The sequence below is a fragment of the Furipterus horrens genome, unplaced genomic scaffold (assembly GCF_987537825.1).
Source record: "Furipterus horrens unplaced genomic scaffold, mFurHor1.1.pri manual_scaffold_2, whole genome shotgun sequence".
Classification (NCBI taxonomy): domain Eukaryota; kingdom Metazoa; phylum Chordata; class Mammalia; order Chiroptera; family Furipteridae; genus Furipterus; species Furipterus horrens.
This window is the reverse complement of record NW_028327172.1, coordinates 81,104,861-81,123,122: the sequence shown is the minus strand read 5'-3', so window position 1 is coordinate 81,123,122 and position 18,262 is coordinate 81,104,861.

The window sequence follows — 18,262 nt, the reverse complement described above, 5'->3', positions numbered from 1 at the left end:
GATTTTCTCTGTGTCACTATAGATTAACTTGATCTTCTTAGAAATTTACATAAAGGTAATCCTTAAAGACACAATATATATTCTTTTGGGAGCATCTGTCTTCTTCCACTCAGCACAATTCTTTTGAGATTTATGCGTTTTGTTATTAGTATCAGTTGTTTGTTAACTTTTATTGCTGGTAATTTTCCACTGTATGAGTGCATCATAGTTTATCAGTTCACCAGTTGATGGGCATTTGCAGTGTTTTCCTTTTTTGACCATTATGAATAAATCTGAAATGTACGTTAATATACTGGCTGTTGCTTGGACGTATTCTTTCAATTTTTCTTAGGTGGGCAGCTTGCATCATATGATAGCTACATATGCATATATCTCAAGGTGATCTATTCTGCTCTTCCTTTTCTCTGGCCATAGCTCTTGTAGAAGCAGCATAATGATTAAAAACACAGGCTTTGCAAAGAGACTAAATTCAAGTCCCAATTGTGCCATCTTAAACAAGTTAAGTAGCCTTATTTTCCTCTTTATAAAATGTAAATAATACTAATATCCATTTCATGGGGTCATGATGAAATCTAAATGGAATAATGCATACAATGTATATAGCACCAGTGCCTAGCATATGGGTGCTTTATTAAATAGTCACTGATATTATTGTTATCCTTACAGTATGGTCATCTAAATAACTTTCTGTCAAAATTGCATTAAGGAAAAAATGAGACTCGCCTGTAAAGAAATTGGGATAGGATCCCTGAAATTATCTTTTTAATTATATCAAGAAACACAGGCTGTAGTCTTAGGGAAGGGTACAGCTTGACAAAAAGTCCCAGATCCAGTTCTTATGGGTTTTAAGAAAATCTGAAACTGTTTTTGAAAGCAGTCATACCATTTCACATCCTTACCAGCACTGTCTGAGAGTTCCTGTTGAGACATATCCTTTTGCAAGACTTGGTATGGTCAATCCTTTTAATTTTAGCCATACTAATATATGTATAGTGGCATCTCATTGTTTTCATAATTTTCATTTTCACAATGGCTGATTATGTTGGACATATTTTCATGTGCTTACTTGCCATCCGTATTGCATCTCTGTGTATTCTATGTCTATCTCCTTTGTCAGTCTTCAGTCAAGTACCACATTGCCTAGTTACTGCAACTTGAAGATACAGTATCTTAAAGTCAGACCCTATGAATGTTTAAAATTGTCTTCATTTTCAATGTTGTTTTGGTAACTCTAGTTCTTTTCATTTTTATATTTTAAAAAATTTGCTTAGGTTTCCATTGGCATAGTTTTGAATATCTTGATCAGTTTGGAGAGAATTATTGATTCCTTCTGACCCGTGAACTTGATATAGCTGTACATTATTTAGGTTTTTTTAGTATCTCTCAGTAATATTTTGTTCTTTTCAACCTATAGATTGTGTCTCTTGACAGATTTATACCTAAGTATTTTATATTTTTATGCTATTGTAAATAGTATTACTTTATTTTTATTTCAGTTACTGACTGTTAAGTGCTACTATATGTAGAAAATATGTGAACTTGTTTAATAATCTTGCATTATGCAATCTAGCTAAATTCACTTATTTATTTAGTTTCCATGAGATTTTCTACATAGATGACCCTGTAATATAACAAAGATTTCTTTTTCCTTTGCAACCCAGGTGCTTTTATTTATCATGCACTGGCCAAAACCTGGGGGGGAAATTGATATCTTTCCCTTCTTTTTGAATTTCAGAGGAAATATCCTGTCAGATGTAGGTTTATCATAGATTTACTTTCCTAGGTTTTACAGTTTAATATGACAACAATTAGATTTATTGGTTTTCAAATGATAATCAAATTTTTAAATTTATGAAAAATATTACTTCATAATGGTATTTATCGTTGATATATTGTTGACTTCAGTGATTAAATAGGCTAAGAATTTTTGCATCCATGTTCATGAGGGCTATAGGTCTGTAGGTTATTTTTTCTTTTCTTTTTTTTTGGAATGCTAGTCTCATAAAAAGAGTGAAAAATATTCCTGTATCTTTAATTCTCTATTACAACTTTTAAGATTGGTATTATTTTTTAAATATTAGGTAGAATTACCATTTAAGCCATTTAGACCTTCAATTTCTTTAGTTCTTATAGAGCTATTCAGGTTATAATTTCTTCTTCAGTAGTTTTGTTAGGTACTGTCTCTCCAGGGATTTGTCTGTTTCATTTATGTTGCTAAAATTATTGGCAAAAACTTGCCATACTGTTCCCTATTATCCTTTAATACATGAAGAATATGACGTGATGTGGCCCCAGTAATTTCTTCTATTAGTAATTTGTGTCTTTTATTCTCTTCATGATTATTGTGCCAAGAGATTGGTCAGTTTTATTGATTATCTTAAAAAACCATCTCATAGTATAATATATTTACTCAATTTTTCAGATTTGTGGTCTGATTTCTTTTATTTCCTTTTTCTGCTGAATCTGTGCATTGTTGGATTTTGTCAAATAATTGTTCTACATCTATTTAGCTTCTGGAAAGACTGATGTAAAACAAAGGATTTTACAAAACATTTTAAATTTCCACTTGATAATTTCAGAGAAGGGAAAGTACATGGCTCTATGAGAGTGTCTAACAGGAAGTCTGAAATTGTTCTTATCCACGTCAATAAACTTAAACTCTTTCAAATTCAGAGAATTTATCTGAACATTTTGGTGGTTTTAAGGGGAACTTTGCGTTAATTGCATTACTGCCTTTGCATATTTGAGTTTATGTTAATTAGCAGAAATGGCCAACACACAGAGAAATCAAACAATCTACAGTTGAGTAAGGGAGTATTTATGGACTGTTTCCTGTTTACCCACTATGTGCTAGGCATTATTGCACACTCTAAATGTTACAGAAAGGGGGGTATCCAAAAACCTCCAGAGCTTGCAGCTGGGGGATGGGGAGAAAGAAGCAGCTTTCAGGTTGCCCTCGCATGCCTGAGGCTAGGGGCTAGTGTCTTTGTTATGCAAATGATCAATGCATCCAAGGCCTGGGAAGATGGGAGGGGTCTTGGACGGTAGGTACTGAAAGAGCTCACAGAGCCTGCGTGAGGTTCTGTGAAGAGTCAGAACTGGGTGCCATGCTGACTGCATCACAGGACGCAGTCAGGGATTTAAAAATAAGTGGCAGACATTTTAACTGGGACTGACCATGCGGTTTTGAGAAGTTCTCCATGTGGATTACAAAGGAGGGTACACCATGCTGCTTTAAGAAGGGAAAACTCCATGCAGTTTACAAGAAGGCTGAGAATCTACACGGTTCTGGATTAAAAGCTGGCGAGCACCATAACACAGACAAGACCTTCCCCAATCAGAATTGAATGATTGGCAGCTACCGGTAAAGCTGAACTGTGTCTAGGAAGTAGGGAAACGGTTTCTCTAACTTTTCTAAAACTAGCCTGGTTTGGTAGGGGGAGGCTGAATCATGTGTTTGTGGGTGTTTTAAGGAACATAAGACTTAACGGCAGAAATCCGCAAATAATCTAAATCTATATAACTGTTAAATGAACAATTCTTTTTCTTTTCACTAAACTCTGGTATTGAGAGTTATAATTCTGGCAGTGGGCAATCGGTCCCCTAACTAAACAGCCTGTGGGTGCTAGTTTTGATTGGAGCAGCCCAGGGGTTCTGTAACATATAGATGTAAAAATTTATAAAGTAGTAAAAGTAGGCAAGAGTCAGAGTGATGCGGATTCAAAGGGGTTGGGGAAAGGATAAATATGAGATGGAGTGGGTGATTGGATTCATTTAATTGTTCAAGAATGAGAAATCTTGATTATGTTACAGATTGAGTGTAAAAAGCCAATAAACAGAAAAATGTTGAACACTTAGGAGAAGGATTATATAGTTAATGGGGTATTTGTGATTTTGTACAACAAAATACAGTGCAAAGGTAGAGGGATTGTTCCTGGATTTTTATTTCTTCCATGACTTCCTACAAGCAATAAATCATCTAATGTATTGCAAACTATCCCAAGAAACTATCAGAAATGATGAGGGTCCCGTGCAAAAATAAATATTTTCTGTTGTTGCTGATTTCCTTTTAAATATTTTTGTTCCAGAAGTAATCCCATACTTGCTGCTTCAAAATATGCAGGAAATACTGATAGGCATAATGTAAAATGTAAAAGCCCTCTTAACTATACCCTTTGAATTAACCTAAGCTAACAATTTATTTGTTTCCAGACGTCCCTCCCAGACATAAACTTTGAAGTGAAAATAATGTAAATCAATAAGGTTTGATGCTTGCTTATTTGTTTCAAGAAAATGCTGAGGTCACAGAATAGCACACACTGATCATGGACGAGGCTGAGTACCAATGAGGTCAATGGATTTTACCACCAAAATGGAAATAGAAACAAAAGATAGCACAGGTTAATGAAAGAGCATTACCTAAGTCACTGGGATCCTGAATTCCAGTTCCAGCTGTCATTGATTTTTCTGGACAACCTTTTATTAGTTACCTGTTCTTCTTGGTCTCAATTTCCTTTTTTATAAAATGAGTGAAATTGTCTGGTCGATCACAATAGTCATTCTCAATTTTAATGATTGATAGAGTTTAGGAACTTCATTACTTCAAGTTAATATATTGGGTTATAACTTTCATAGCTTTGGGGATGTTTAGAAATAGTGTTTTCAAAAGTAGTGATCTTAGGCAATGAAAATTTCGATGACATTTGTCTCAAACAATGAGTCAAACTAAACAATAGTATATATTTTAATTCAATTTAAGTAGCATTACAAATGATATCTCTACAAAACAAAACCCTTTAATTGGCTGTAAAACTTTTAAAGGTATATTACCTCAAAAGATTTCTAGTACAAAATAATTTGTATAATTCATTTTCATTACTTTTAATAAGCTATGCAGTAAGAATTACCCTCCCGCTTCAAAAATGACCAAAAATAGGTTGGATTTTTATTATAATATAAAGCATCTTAAATCACATTTTATTTTTTTTGCAAAACACTAAAATAGCAAAAAGTTACATCAAATTTTTTAAAGCTTAAAATAATTTACGGATATTTTTTCTTTGTATCTACCTGATTTATCACAGTTTAGATGTAGTTCCATAATAATTATTCAGGCATTCATTTACCAAACATTTATAAAGTGCCAATTAAAACATTTAACACAGACTCAACCTACTAAGTCGATTTTTATGCAAATACATGACCCTAAAGGATTTAAGGTGTAAATGGATCCCTTGCTCCCTTGATTGACAAGTAAAGAAGAATTTTAAAAGTCAATTAGAATAATGGAGCTATTATTTGGAAAATTAGATGGATAAAATTACCAAACTATTATCTTTAAAATAACATATCTAATTAAGTTTTATTGTTGGGTACTCACCAACTTACTGCTAATAACTCTTATAGACTTATAATTAGCACTTACATTGTCAACTATCCTGTAAGTATGTGCTTGTCCTGATTTTAAAATATTAATGAATTTTAGCTAATATTTATTGAGCATTTATCATGTCTCCATTAGTATTCAAAAAGGTAACAGTGTCATGATGAAATACGCATGTGAAAATGTATGTGTATGTGCTTCGCAATCTAAATGGGAGAGGCTAACAAAAGCATATCATGAAATGGATGCTACAAAGAGCAAGGATTTTAAAAAAGAGAGCAAAGATTCTTTTGGGGAGCATAGTGAAGGGAGAGTATTAATTGCAGAGAAAGCAAGTAGCTTTATAGTATGAGTACTTTTATTACTAAGTCTACAGCCATCATTACAACTTCATTAAATACAGGTGATGAAATAGAAGAGTATCCTGAGAATGGGGACTTTTATATAATTTCAGGGAATGGTGAAGATGGCTTCTTGTTTGGGAAATTAAAAGTAGTCTAATCAAACTCATGCAAAAAAATTTTTTTTATTACCTTAGGAGAAAGAACCTGGGGCATTAATTGGGGTCCAATATTGAAGTACCTTGCATGCCATATCAAGATACTGTGACTGTCTTTTCTTAAAGTGAATGTTTTCATCACTGGCTGTGATTAGAATTATTTGCAGAGCTGTCCTGTCCTGTTCCGCCCCAACCAAGGTTAGATGGGAAGAAATATCTGAGGCCAAGCCTGTAAAATAATATATTTTAAGCCCCATGATTTATTTTGATGCATATTAATGTTTGAAAAGCACCATGTAAGAGAAAGAAACTTTAGGCTTACAAGCAGGAAATTACATATCAGCTCTTGATTTGGAAAAATAATTCTTGCCATTGATTAAATAGGGAGAGACAAGTTAGGAGGTGGCTGTGTTATTCCTGTGCTGGACATTGAATTTTAGAGGGTAACAAGAGAAAGAAGTTCTCTGTACTCATGTAGTTTATATCTGAATGGGAGAAGCAATAATAAATACTGTTTAATACACTAAGTAAAACTGGAGGTCAATATACATAATTTGAATTAAATTATAATCTTGTATACCTTTTTATTCCTTTTTTGTTTGTTTGTTTGCTTTATCTACAGTCAGTGGTTGCCAAACGTGGCTGTCATCAGTAACAATAGGGGATCTTATCTTATTGAACATACACAGGCATCAGTTTGAGGTCCACGAGTCTGTATTGCTAAAAAGCTTCTCAGGCAGCTCTTTGAATTGCGCACCTTTGATCATGTCTAAAGCATCCATGGAGACATTTGTTCCATGTCAAAATATCCTTGATATTTGCTCCTGCCCAAAACATCCATGCTGAGAAAACATCCCTGGAATCAAATATCCTACAATATTTGTTTATACTTCTGGTTTACAGAACTAAAACATTAAAAATATTATCATGGTCCTGACTGGTGTGGCTCAGTTGTTTAAGCATCATCCTGCAAAGCAAAAGGTGGACAGCTTGATTCCCAGTAGGGGCCTATGCCTGGGTTGCAAGCCAGGTCCTGGATTGAGGGAGAGGGAGAGGCAACCGATTGATGTTTCTCTCTCACATCCATGTTTCTCTTCCTCTACCACCACCCCCCTGACCCCTCTGTCTAGAAATAAATAAATTAAAAAAAAATACAGTCATGTTTTATCGGTCCAATGATTGTGTTGTGGCTGCATTGACACCAATAACCCTTCTTGCCTTGGTAGTCTAGCCACTGGTAATGATACATGCGGTTAGGTAGATGGGTTGGCATGGATCACATGTCTCCATGGATGTTTTAGACAGGACCAAAAGTCCTGCAGGGAGCTTTAGAAGTGGTCTCAGCACAAATGTGCAGAATGGCTTTGGGCATAAAGGAACATAGAACTTGAAGATCCAGATTTGCTAAATAATCCCAGTCCTGTATTCACTGTATGCTTTGTAAAACTAACCTGAGATTTATCTGGGAATTATAATTCAATACACTCTAAAGTTAACAAAAACTGTGCACTTAAGGTTTATGGCTGGGTAGACAGATAAAAACAATAGTACTCTACATTTTAGAACAGAAAACAGACTAATATAAGGCAGATCTAACTAGTACAGTTATATAATAAAATATAAAAGAAAAATGAAGAGAAATAATTAATTTTAAACAGGAGGATAGACCCAGTTAAATCTCACGAGTCAAATTTCACCATCAGGATGACCTTTGAAAATGTTTCTATTTGTGAATTTATGCTAATGTTTCTTTTGGTCACATAGTATCGGGGCCAATTTTTAAAGATATTTTCTCTATCAGTATGTCCCTTTTCTCTTAGGGCTGGTGAGCAGACCAGTACATAACATTAGAGATGTTAAAATATGCCAAGGTCTATATAATGAAACATAAATTATGCCTATGTAATACCAGTTATGATAAAGTTTTGTGTTAGTGTATAATAATCACCCATTTGTCCCTAAAGCTTTAGTTTTTGAAATATCAGAAACAAAGTTAGCTATAGTTTTATGTGGCTCAGGCTAAGAGAGCTGTGCTTTCTAACATTACATGTACTATCCGAATAAATAAAGTGTGGAATATGTTTATTCAGAAATGGAAAGCATTTATCAATAGTGTGCAATGTATCAAGCAGAAGAAACACAGAGAGATTTTAATAGGAAAATCAAACAACTAGCCAACTAGCCCAGTTTATAGTCTTCTTTTTAGCAATGAAATTATTTGCATATTTAAAGAGACTATAAGATTTGGCATCAAACACGTTTAGGTAAGGCTTTCATCATCACTCTGGTAATTATGGTCTTGGGCAAATTACTAATCACTCTGCATCTCAGTTAACTCATCCATAAAATGGGGGAAATATAACTAAACCTCAGAGCTAGTCTAGGGAATCAGAAAAATAGAAAATAACATATAGCAATCACAAAGTAGTCTACATATTCAAGTATTTAGGATTAATAGCAGAAGGAACAGAGTTTCATCACTTTAACATTGAAGTGACAAATATTCAAAGAGCAATTCTGTAACTTGAGTGTTGAGTTTTCCTTTTGATTCATATTCTAGAATATTAGGCTTTACTATTTCAAGTTATTTCCATTACATCAGAGGTTCCTCAGATGCCACTGGCACTACATTGCATTCTGCTGGTACCTCATCTGCCCTTGTAAAAGAGTGCAGCCTTTTCCCCAGCATTCCTTGTAATTGGACTACACACAGGTTAACTGAACCATGCTCTTAAAACAGAAAGCGGACTTCTCTTTTGAAGCAGGATGGTGCTGCCCAAATGTGCAGTGTGCACACAGTTTAATGACTAGTTTCTCACGCCATGAATCCTGTAATGGAGGAAAGGCTCTTTCCGCTCAGTTTTCTCCACAGCAGCACCCATCCCTACTCAAATTCTTCCCTGCCAAATATTTTGTTTCTGAGACAGTCACAGGGAGTTAGCAAATGAATGCTATTCCAAGCTCACATCTGCAGAAGCAGGCAATGTCAGAAGCACTAAGATCTGTTTGCATTATAAATTACTGTCTTTGTTGGAGTTTGAGAGATTCTGCGTGCAAACACATGTAGTGTAAAAAGACCAGAGCCAAAAGAAAGGATCAATTTGTCAGCATAGTCTTGGAGCAAGAGCTGGAGACATCTTAAATATATTAATGTTATATAAATATATGCAGAGATGTAACAAATACAGTATTATTACATTAGCATATATTCTGAAGAAAATGCATATACACATAAAACTAAAAAGTAATTCTATACTAACCCTGTGGTTCACCAATATTGACCCCATTATAGTGATACATAGTTGTTATTTAAAGGCATAACACACAAAAGCATATTAACCATGTATAAACATACATATAGAAACTTTATGCAAGCCTATAGACAATGCTTTACACAAACATATTTAATCTCTATGTAAATATATGTAATCAAAGTGTCGTAAAAACTGACAGAATATTTTGATAGAATGAGCATTTTGAAATACTGCACTTTTGTCAAATGGTTGTCTGATGCTTCTTTTCAATTATTTCTCTTTTCATATAAGATCTCTGTTTTTATTATCTCTACAATTTTCACTCAAGAAAAATGCTATTACCTCCTACTACTGATGCATAGTCATTCTGGCCCTTTCTCAGATTGCTCTTCCAAATCCATTCCTTTCTTGGAGCTTCTTAGGGTTGTCCTCTGTAGTGATGACTTAATATTGCTTTGGGGCTTGCTGAGACAGCAAAATTCTCAGAGCAGAGAACTTATCTATGACAAATTATAAAAAATGTAGTGTCTCTTAGAGAGAAATATAAAATAACTTACCCAAAATTTACTGGAAAATGATGTTATACAATGTTTTGGAATGCAGGCACTGGGAGATGGTCCGAGGCTCAAACCCTGGCTCTGCCAGTTACTGGCTGGCTGCCTGAACTTACACAAATTACTAGCTATTCCAGGTCCATTTCATCATTAGGACAGAAGAATTTAATAATAACTGCCCCATAGGATGGATTTGAGGACTAAGTGACATGATGCATTTAAAACACTTTTCATAATGCTTGAAACAAAGGGAGTTCTTAGTAAACATCAGCTGTTGCTGCTATTTTTAAATTAGTACCTGAAAAACAAGTTAATAACTCTAGTACAATTCTGTCTAAGGATGTACCTCTTGCATATGTAGACTTAATGACCTCCAAGATATATTATGTCAGAATGTGGGATGCTGATTTTATTACAGTCTGTTCAAAGATAAGCCTTACTAGGTATAATTCTCCCATATGATTGATGGCAGTGTGTATGATAAAATGATAGACAACCACAGATGTTCTATTTCAAGCAATTAAAGGCATGAACCCATACTAAGTGGATCCCTTCTGGATATGCTGACACAAAATAAGAAAAAAGAATGATATTTTGTTTATTTTCATAAACCTCACTTAAACCACTTGACCATTACTATGGCATAAAGAGATGAAAGTTCTACCTCCTGGAACAGGTAGACATGTTTTTGCTGAATTCACCCTGGTTTCCCTTAATGCATCAACCCCCCATATAGTCTGCTTCTAGAGGTAAATGCTGTTGTCTGAAGGATAGAGGGGGTGGTTTGTCCAAGTCTCTACATTGACAGGGCAATTTGAAAAAGTTTCAACAGCTGAATGAATTTACATTATGCTTATCCAGCACCATTAATCCTTTGCAACCAGGTGTGGTCAATTATCTCATCTTAAAAAATACATTAATCTCATTTGACAAGTAGTAATATGTGTATGTTCCAAGAGGAGAGATGCATGAAAGCAAATGTCTCCTGGATTTTGTATACTTTTTTTCTTTGTAATATGTCAAGCTAACCTTTATATAATTATTCACTACAGCAAAAATATGTGAGAATGTGTGTGTACATGTACCACTACTTACATAACATTGATAATTGCCAGTGAATCTACAAATGTATGCCATCTTTGTCTTTGATTTCTAATGTGAGAATAAACTTTAAGAGAAATGGAAATAACCACTTTGACTCATTTTTAAAATAATGCAACATGACAATAAGACATTACCCTCATACCGTCGACTTAATATTTAGATTTAGCTATAGCAGTATTTGCTAACCACGTAGAAAGAATAGAAATACAGAGGTTACTTTGCTAGCACTCACTCTCACTCTACCTTCTGCATGTTCATATTCTTCAATGGTAAGCTCAATTATTTATGTTAGTATCAAAGATTTATATTATATGGAATTAGGGATCCTCTCATAAAATTGAAGTCTAAGACCTTTTATTTTTCTCCTAGTATCTTTCTTAGTGAACTTTCCACAATGACAATATTTATCCTAAAGAATGAAATGGATTACAGATCACATCTGACTTTGTCAATTACCTATCTTTCCAGTTATATTCAAACACATTGTTCTTTGCTATATGTGTTATAGTCATTGTTATAAATTGTTTAGGGAGGTCATTATCATTTTCACACTTTATTCCAGTGACTGCAAAAAGCTTAAGTCTTAAAATCACATAATTTTATGGTGAATAGGAAATTCAAGGAAAAAATAAATACATGTATTTTGGGAGGTATGTATAAACTGGAAAAATTTTATAATTGTCAAAATAACTTTGTTATTGGGAAGCAATTGTTCTTGCTTAAATATATATCTTTGCAGAAATTCTGGTTAAATATGGCACACTGAACGTATACTTTTTAAAAATTTCCCTTCTCTCAACTATGAGATATGAGATGATGATGAGGATACATAAGTGTGAATAATCATAAGCAATGCTGAAAATGAAAATATCCCATTTACACCTCAGGGAAGTTGATTCTTTTGAGCAATCCCTAATTGAATATGATTATATTGACTTAGAAATCAAAACCCAAGGGTCAAAGCCTAGATAATTACTGGATGGGCTTGAAAGAGGTAAAAACCCAGAACCAGCAGCTATGGGGGGAAAAGAAGGCAAGCATTGGCTTATAATCAGGGTAATAAGCAAATGTCTGTAGAATAGCTTGATCAGGTGGCTCCTCTCCATTATGGGCATCTCCAAACAGAGGAAGATGTATCTAGTATTTGTCTCAGGATAAACCTTAAAACTGCTTTCTGTAGAAACCATACTGTTCATCTAGCTACAGTGACCCTTTATGCCTAAGAAAAGCAGAAAAGATCAAAGTATTTTCAAACTTAACATGGGGTGGAGTCAATGGAGGGTAAAATGCAAGTCAGTGCTTCCAACTGCTCTGCTCCTGATAAAGCCGTTCTTTTTCTTTTCTTTTTTAGTGAATGTATTGGGGTGACAATGGTTAATAAAATTACATAGGTTTCAAGTGTACAATTCTATAATACATCATCTATATATTGTATTATGTTCTGTGTTCACCACCCCAAGTATCCCTTCATCACCATTTAAACCTCTGTATCTTCTTCTACCTCCCCCAAGCCCCTTTCTTATTTGCATACCTTATCTGAGTACTCTTGGCAGTGCATGCCTCTAAATAATATTGTCAGTACATGAAATGGATTAATTTATTTCATTCTTACAAACAGCCTTGTGTACCATTATTATCATTACCCAAGAGATAAGGAAACTGGGCACCAAATATTAAGTAAATATGCTTGAGTTCATACAGCTAGCAAGAGTTGGAACTGAGATTTGAGCACAGAGCCTGGTTGGAGTCCTGTGTTCTTAACCATTACCCTAGGTCACCCTGATACAACGCCTGCTATTTGATGTGTCAAGAAAAGTCTACAGGAAGATTTCCCACATAGGGGTAAGGACTTCAGAGGAATAAACCAATAAACCTACAGGAAAAACGCATGCTATCTATTTGTGTCTTTCAATGAGTCCCTTGTTTGAAAGCATGAACAGGTAACCAAGAATCTTCAAATATTTTAGGAAAATCAACTGCCATCAGGAGAAAAATCAAGATGAACAAGGCTAAAAAAAAAAAAAAGCCAAGGATATTTCAAGGAACAAAAGAGAACTTTAAAAATTATAATGATTACACTTAGAGAAATAGAAGATATTTCATTAACAAAAAGTAACCACTGCAATGAAAAATAAGTAATTATATAAAAGAAAGTTTCTTAGAAAATTCGCGTGTAATTCCTAAAATTTAAAAATGTTTATAAAGTGGTTAAGTAATACAAAAAACCTACTTTAACTAAAATTGTTCATCTTCGCTATCATAACTATGAACTCTTTCAGAATAGGGAGAAAATAAGAGGAATTAAGAAATACAAAGGATAAAAGCAGGCATTCAAACAGCCAATAAATACAAATTCTAGAATGAGAAAACACAGAAAATTTAGGAGAAAAATGGTAAAATTACAGAAGAATAGAATTTTAATGATTCTAAGAAGTCATTTTTAATATTTAAATAATTTTCTTACCATCAAATACAATGAGATTAAAAAAATTTACACCTAGAAATATTTTGGAAAAATTTCTGAGTTTTAAGGGAAATGATATCTTTCAGAATGGAAAAAAAATACAGGTTGCTTCCAAAGAATAAGAGGTTGTATTGCCTTCATATTGTTGCCACCAAACACCAAACTTGATGGTAATGGGGCAATGCCTTCATAGTTCAGAGGTAAATGACCTGTAACCTGGAATTACAAATCCATCTGCCAATCAAAAAAATGTAACCGAATCCAATATTTTGTCTCATACATACCAGTTTCAAAAAGTTTCCTTCAGTATATATTCAAGCAAAAAATAAATACATGTAATATATAAAAAGATAATTAAACCAAGGTAGAACTAAACTAGGAAAGCAAATAGTTAAAGTCAAAGATGGGGCCCGGGTTGGTGTCACTCAGTGGATTGAGAACTGGCCTATGGACCAAAAGGCTGCTGATTTGGTTCGTAGTTAAGGCACATGCCTGGGTTTTGGACCAGGTCCCTTGTTGGGGCCTGTGCAAGGCAACAGATGTTTTGCTCTCACATCAATGTTTCTCTTCCTCTTTTTCTCCCTCCCTTTCCCTCTCTCAAAAAATAAATAAATAAAACCTTTTAAAGTAGATCCAAACTATACCAAAAAGTCAATTCATAAACTTTGTCTTCAAAAAGAAAGTGGATTTTATCAATAAAATGTATAATTTGACAAATAAAGACTTATTTGTTTCCTTTATCAAGAAGAAACAAACAAAAAATAGAACATTGGAAAACATTTAAAGTTTTTTAACTTAAAAAAATGATAAAATTGACACACACAGGAGACTTCCGGCCAAGATTGAGGCCTAACTGACATGCTCTTTCTCCCTCTGCAACTAAGAAGGAATACAACTATTGCAAAACCAGAAATAACCAGAAGTTCCAGAAAATAAATGGAAGTCCAACATATGAAGTGGTGCTCATCCAGACAGGTAGAAGGGGTGAAGCCAAGGCGGAGAGGTCAAGCTGTGCTGGCAGTGGCAGAAGTACAGGAGCAGGACAGTGGGAAGAATGGACACCCATATTTAAGGGGAGATGGGAAGCATCTGGGGAGCACCCCCGGCAGCAGACCAGATCTATCAGCTTGTGATTCCAATGCCAGGGAAGGCAGACCCCCATTGCCTTGGACTGTGAGGCCCGGAGGGGTTGGGGATGGAGGAGGATGCTCCCAGTCTCTCAGCAGAGCGCGAATAGCAGGAATCCATCTTGGACCTCCACCGCCACAAAAACACCACAGCATGGTGAGAAGGGTCGCCCAGTTGTGATGAGTGCACAGGGCTCCACCCCAATAGCATAGGAGGTGTGACAGCCCCGCCCAGGAAGCAAAGGTAAACACAAAATTGTCAGGATGGCACAGATCATGATCGAGATCCCAGTGACACAGCTGAAAAGATAGCAAATATTTAATCTAACAAAGCAGCAGATAGGAAATCTTTCTGAGGCAAATTCAGATCTTCGTTATAAAAATGCTTACAGGCCGAACGGCAGATCTTAAACAAAATGGGGAAAGAATGAAGGCTAGGCCTGCTGAAATGAACAAAAATACATATGGAACTAGTGGTGAGGGAAGAAAACCAGGGGTCAAATCAACAAATCGGGACATAGGGAAGGAACAGTCAACCAGTGCAGAAAGAGGAAATGAAAAGTGAGGAAAACGAGGAGAGGCTCAGAAACCTATGGGACAGCTATAAGGGGGCCAACATCTGAATCATAGGGTCACCAGAAGGTGAAGAAGAAGAACTAGAAACTGAAAAATTATGTGAAAGAATAACGAAGCAAACTTCCCTAACTTGGGGAAGAAAATAGACTTACAGGTCCAGGAAGCACAGAGAGTTCCAAAGAAACCAGACCCAAGGAGAACCACACCAAGACACATTATAATCAAAATGTCAAAAATTAAGGATCCAAAGAGAATCTTAAAAGCAGCAAGAGAGAAGAGAATTACATACAAAGGGGTCCCAATAAGACTATCAGCTGATTTCTCAAAAGAAACTCCGCAGGTGGGAAGGGACTGGCAAGAAATATTCAAAGTAATGAAAAGCAAAATCCTACCACCACGATTACTCTATCCAGCGAAGCTGTCATTCAGAAGAGAAGGGCAGAGAACGTGCTTCCAGGACAAAATAAAACTGAAGGAGTTCATCAGATCCAAACCACTGTTATATGAAATGTTAAAGGGACTTGTTTAGAAGAAAGAGGATCAAAACTATGAACATTAAAATGAAAACTGTGTCACAACAACCAACAACAGAAGTTAGGGAACTGAAACAAAGGCAAACTAAGTAGGCAATGAGAGTGGGAAAAGAACTATAAGCATGGGGAACATTATGGGAGTAGGTCAGCAGGGAGGGGGAAGAGGGAAAAGGGAGTGAGATGGTCCAGGAATTAAGAAGCATAGTAGGAGGGAGTGGAGTAGATAGGAGGATGTTGAGAAGAACTATATGCACAACCAATGGGCATGGACTAAAGGGGGGGGGGGACAGGTGGAGGGAGGGCGGGTCACTGGGTGGAGGGGAACAAAGGGAAAAGAAATTGGGACCATTGTAACAGCATAATCTAACTACACGAGGTAGCATGTCCCCCTGTGCTGCTAGAGCATTCTATGTTTCCCTCCGTCTAGAACTCCTAATTTATGTTATTCTATAAGGGTGGCCTTTGCATCTTCCCCCAGCCTGCCCTGCACCTGTTCTTCTCTCCTGCTGCTGCAGTACCTGAGACTGTCCCATGTACAGTTCCTTCCCAAATAAGACCACAAACACCTATCATGTAAGCCCTTAGTGCTGTGTGGAAATTTTACTACACTTCTCTTATTAGTTCACTTCCTAACGCCCCTGAACAATATTTTATACTTAGTTTTTTCTTTTCAAATCACCAGCACCCTTACTCTTATCTCACTCTTAGATGATGGATTTAGTTCTCATTTCACTTAGAAAATAGAAGTAATAGAGAACTTTCTCATGTTCCCACTGCCAAATCTGTATATTGATCTGCATCTCTATATTATTTTTTACTTGCAACACAGCATGGGCACTGTGTCCATTATAAGTGAATACAACTCCCTATGTACTGGTTTCAGTATCTTTTGGCATGCTTTCAAAAGATTTGATAATTTTTGGTTTCCTGATTTATCTGGACTAAATAATTCCCATGTGTATATAAACATTTTGTGGTATACATTATCTTAAATCCCTCATTTACCACCTTTTCCATCTTCATCTGTCCCCTGGTTTTATGGTTTTCTTTACAACAGAGTTTCCTAAAAGGATTGCTTATACTTTCAGTCTTTTTCTTCTTTTCCCATTCTCTATTATATATATCTGTATCCAGGCTTTTGTCAAAAACACTCCAAGATACTTCTCTTGTCAAGGTCGATAATGACTTTTGTAATTCTGATATCAATTTTCAGATTTCAACTTACTTGGTGTATCGGTAGCCTTTTGAACCACTGACTACCCACCTCATTCTTTAATCACTTTGCTCATGGCCTCCAAACCTTACTCCTCATTGATTCTCCTACTTCATAAAGTCTGGTTCCTTTTTTCTTCCTAAAGTATAAATGTTGAAGTCTCTTATTCAAATTTTCAAAAACAAGCTATTGATTCCCAAATTCATACCTTCAACCCTAATAGCACTAATTCCCCAATGAATGTCAGTAACTCCTAATTTCTGCTTAACATTTCAAAACCAGTATTTTTTCCTCCCCAAACCTACTCTTCCTCTCATCTTTTATGTCACTAAATAGAATCCTCATCCTTATAGTTGTTCAGGCCAAAAACCTTGGAGTTACACTAAATTTTTCTCTTTTCTCTCCACCACATTTAATCCACGAGCCCATGGTGTTGGCTCTGCCTTTAGATTATATCTATAATTAAACTAGTCCCCACACCATTAGTGTTATTCTAGATGGTGCAAAGTTCATCAGTAGCCTGGAGTATTACCCTGCTATAGCGGCCAAAATTACACTGTCAGCTTCTTTGCCTCTTTGGAGGCCGTTCTCCACACAACAATTATAATGAAATAATCCTCATAAAGAGAAGTCTGATCAATTTTTTGCTCAGCTCAGAAGCCTGTAGTATGTCTGATCTCACTCATAGAAAACCCACCGATTTAAAAAAATACATTCTGGAGTCAAACTTGTGATTCTAAATTGTGGCTGCCCCACTATCTTGCCTTGTGACTTGGTGACGTTATTTAACTTTCCTATGTCTCAATTTTCCTATGTGTAAAATGTTCATAATTAACACATGAAACTCCTAACGTGACAGTTGAGTTGAAGTTTGTACAGCTCTTAGGATGATGTCTGGCAAAGAGGAAGTGCTATGTAAGCGTTAATTGTTACTCATTGTAGTCTAGAGGCCTTACATGGTCTAGTCCTCCAGTCACCATCTTTTACCTTGTTCATTTACTCCAATCTTGATGTCTCTTGCTGTTCATCAAGCATGCCAGCCAAATTTGCTTGCAAATCTGTCTAAAAGTCTTGAATTGTGCATGCCCATGGAAAATCATAGCAAATTCCTTGTTATTTTTTACTCAAATAATATTTATGTGAGACTCCTTTGTTAATTCCCTCACATAAGACAGTATACTTTGTCACATTCCGTCTTCATATGCTGTGCCATTTTTCATATTACATACTACCTCTTGAAAAATCATATTTCCCTCTGTTTATTTGGACATTATCTATCTTCCATGTTAGGGTTAATTTTCATGACAGCAGAAACTGAGTCTGTTCAATGCTGTACACCTCAAACCTAGGAAGATATATGGCACATAATAAGGGTTCAAAAATATTTAACTTGTTCTTCATAATTATAAGCATTTACAATAATTCACAATGAGTTGTTTTCTCTATTAGGTGATGATTAATCAACATGTAAAAAATGCTTCTTACTAGTGGAATTTAATAACCAACTTTGAAAGTAATTAATCAACATTTGATTTTTTTTTTTTTTTTTAGATTT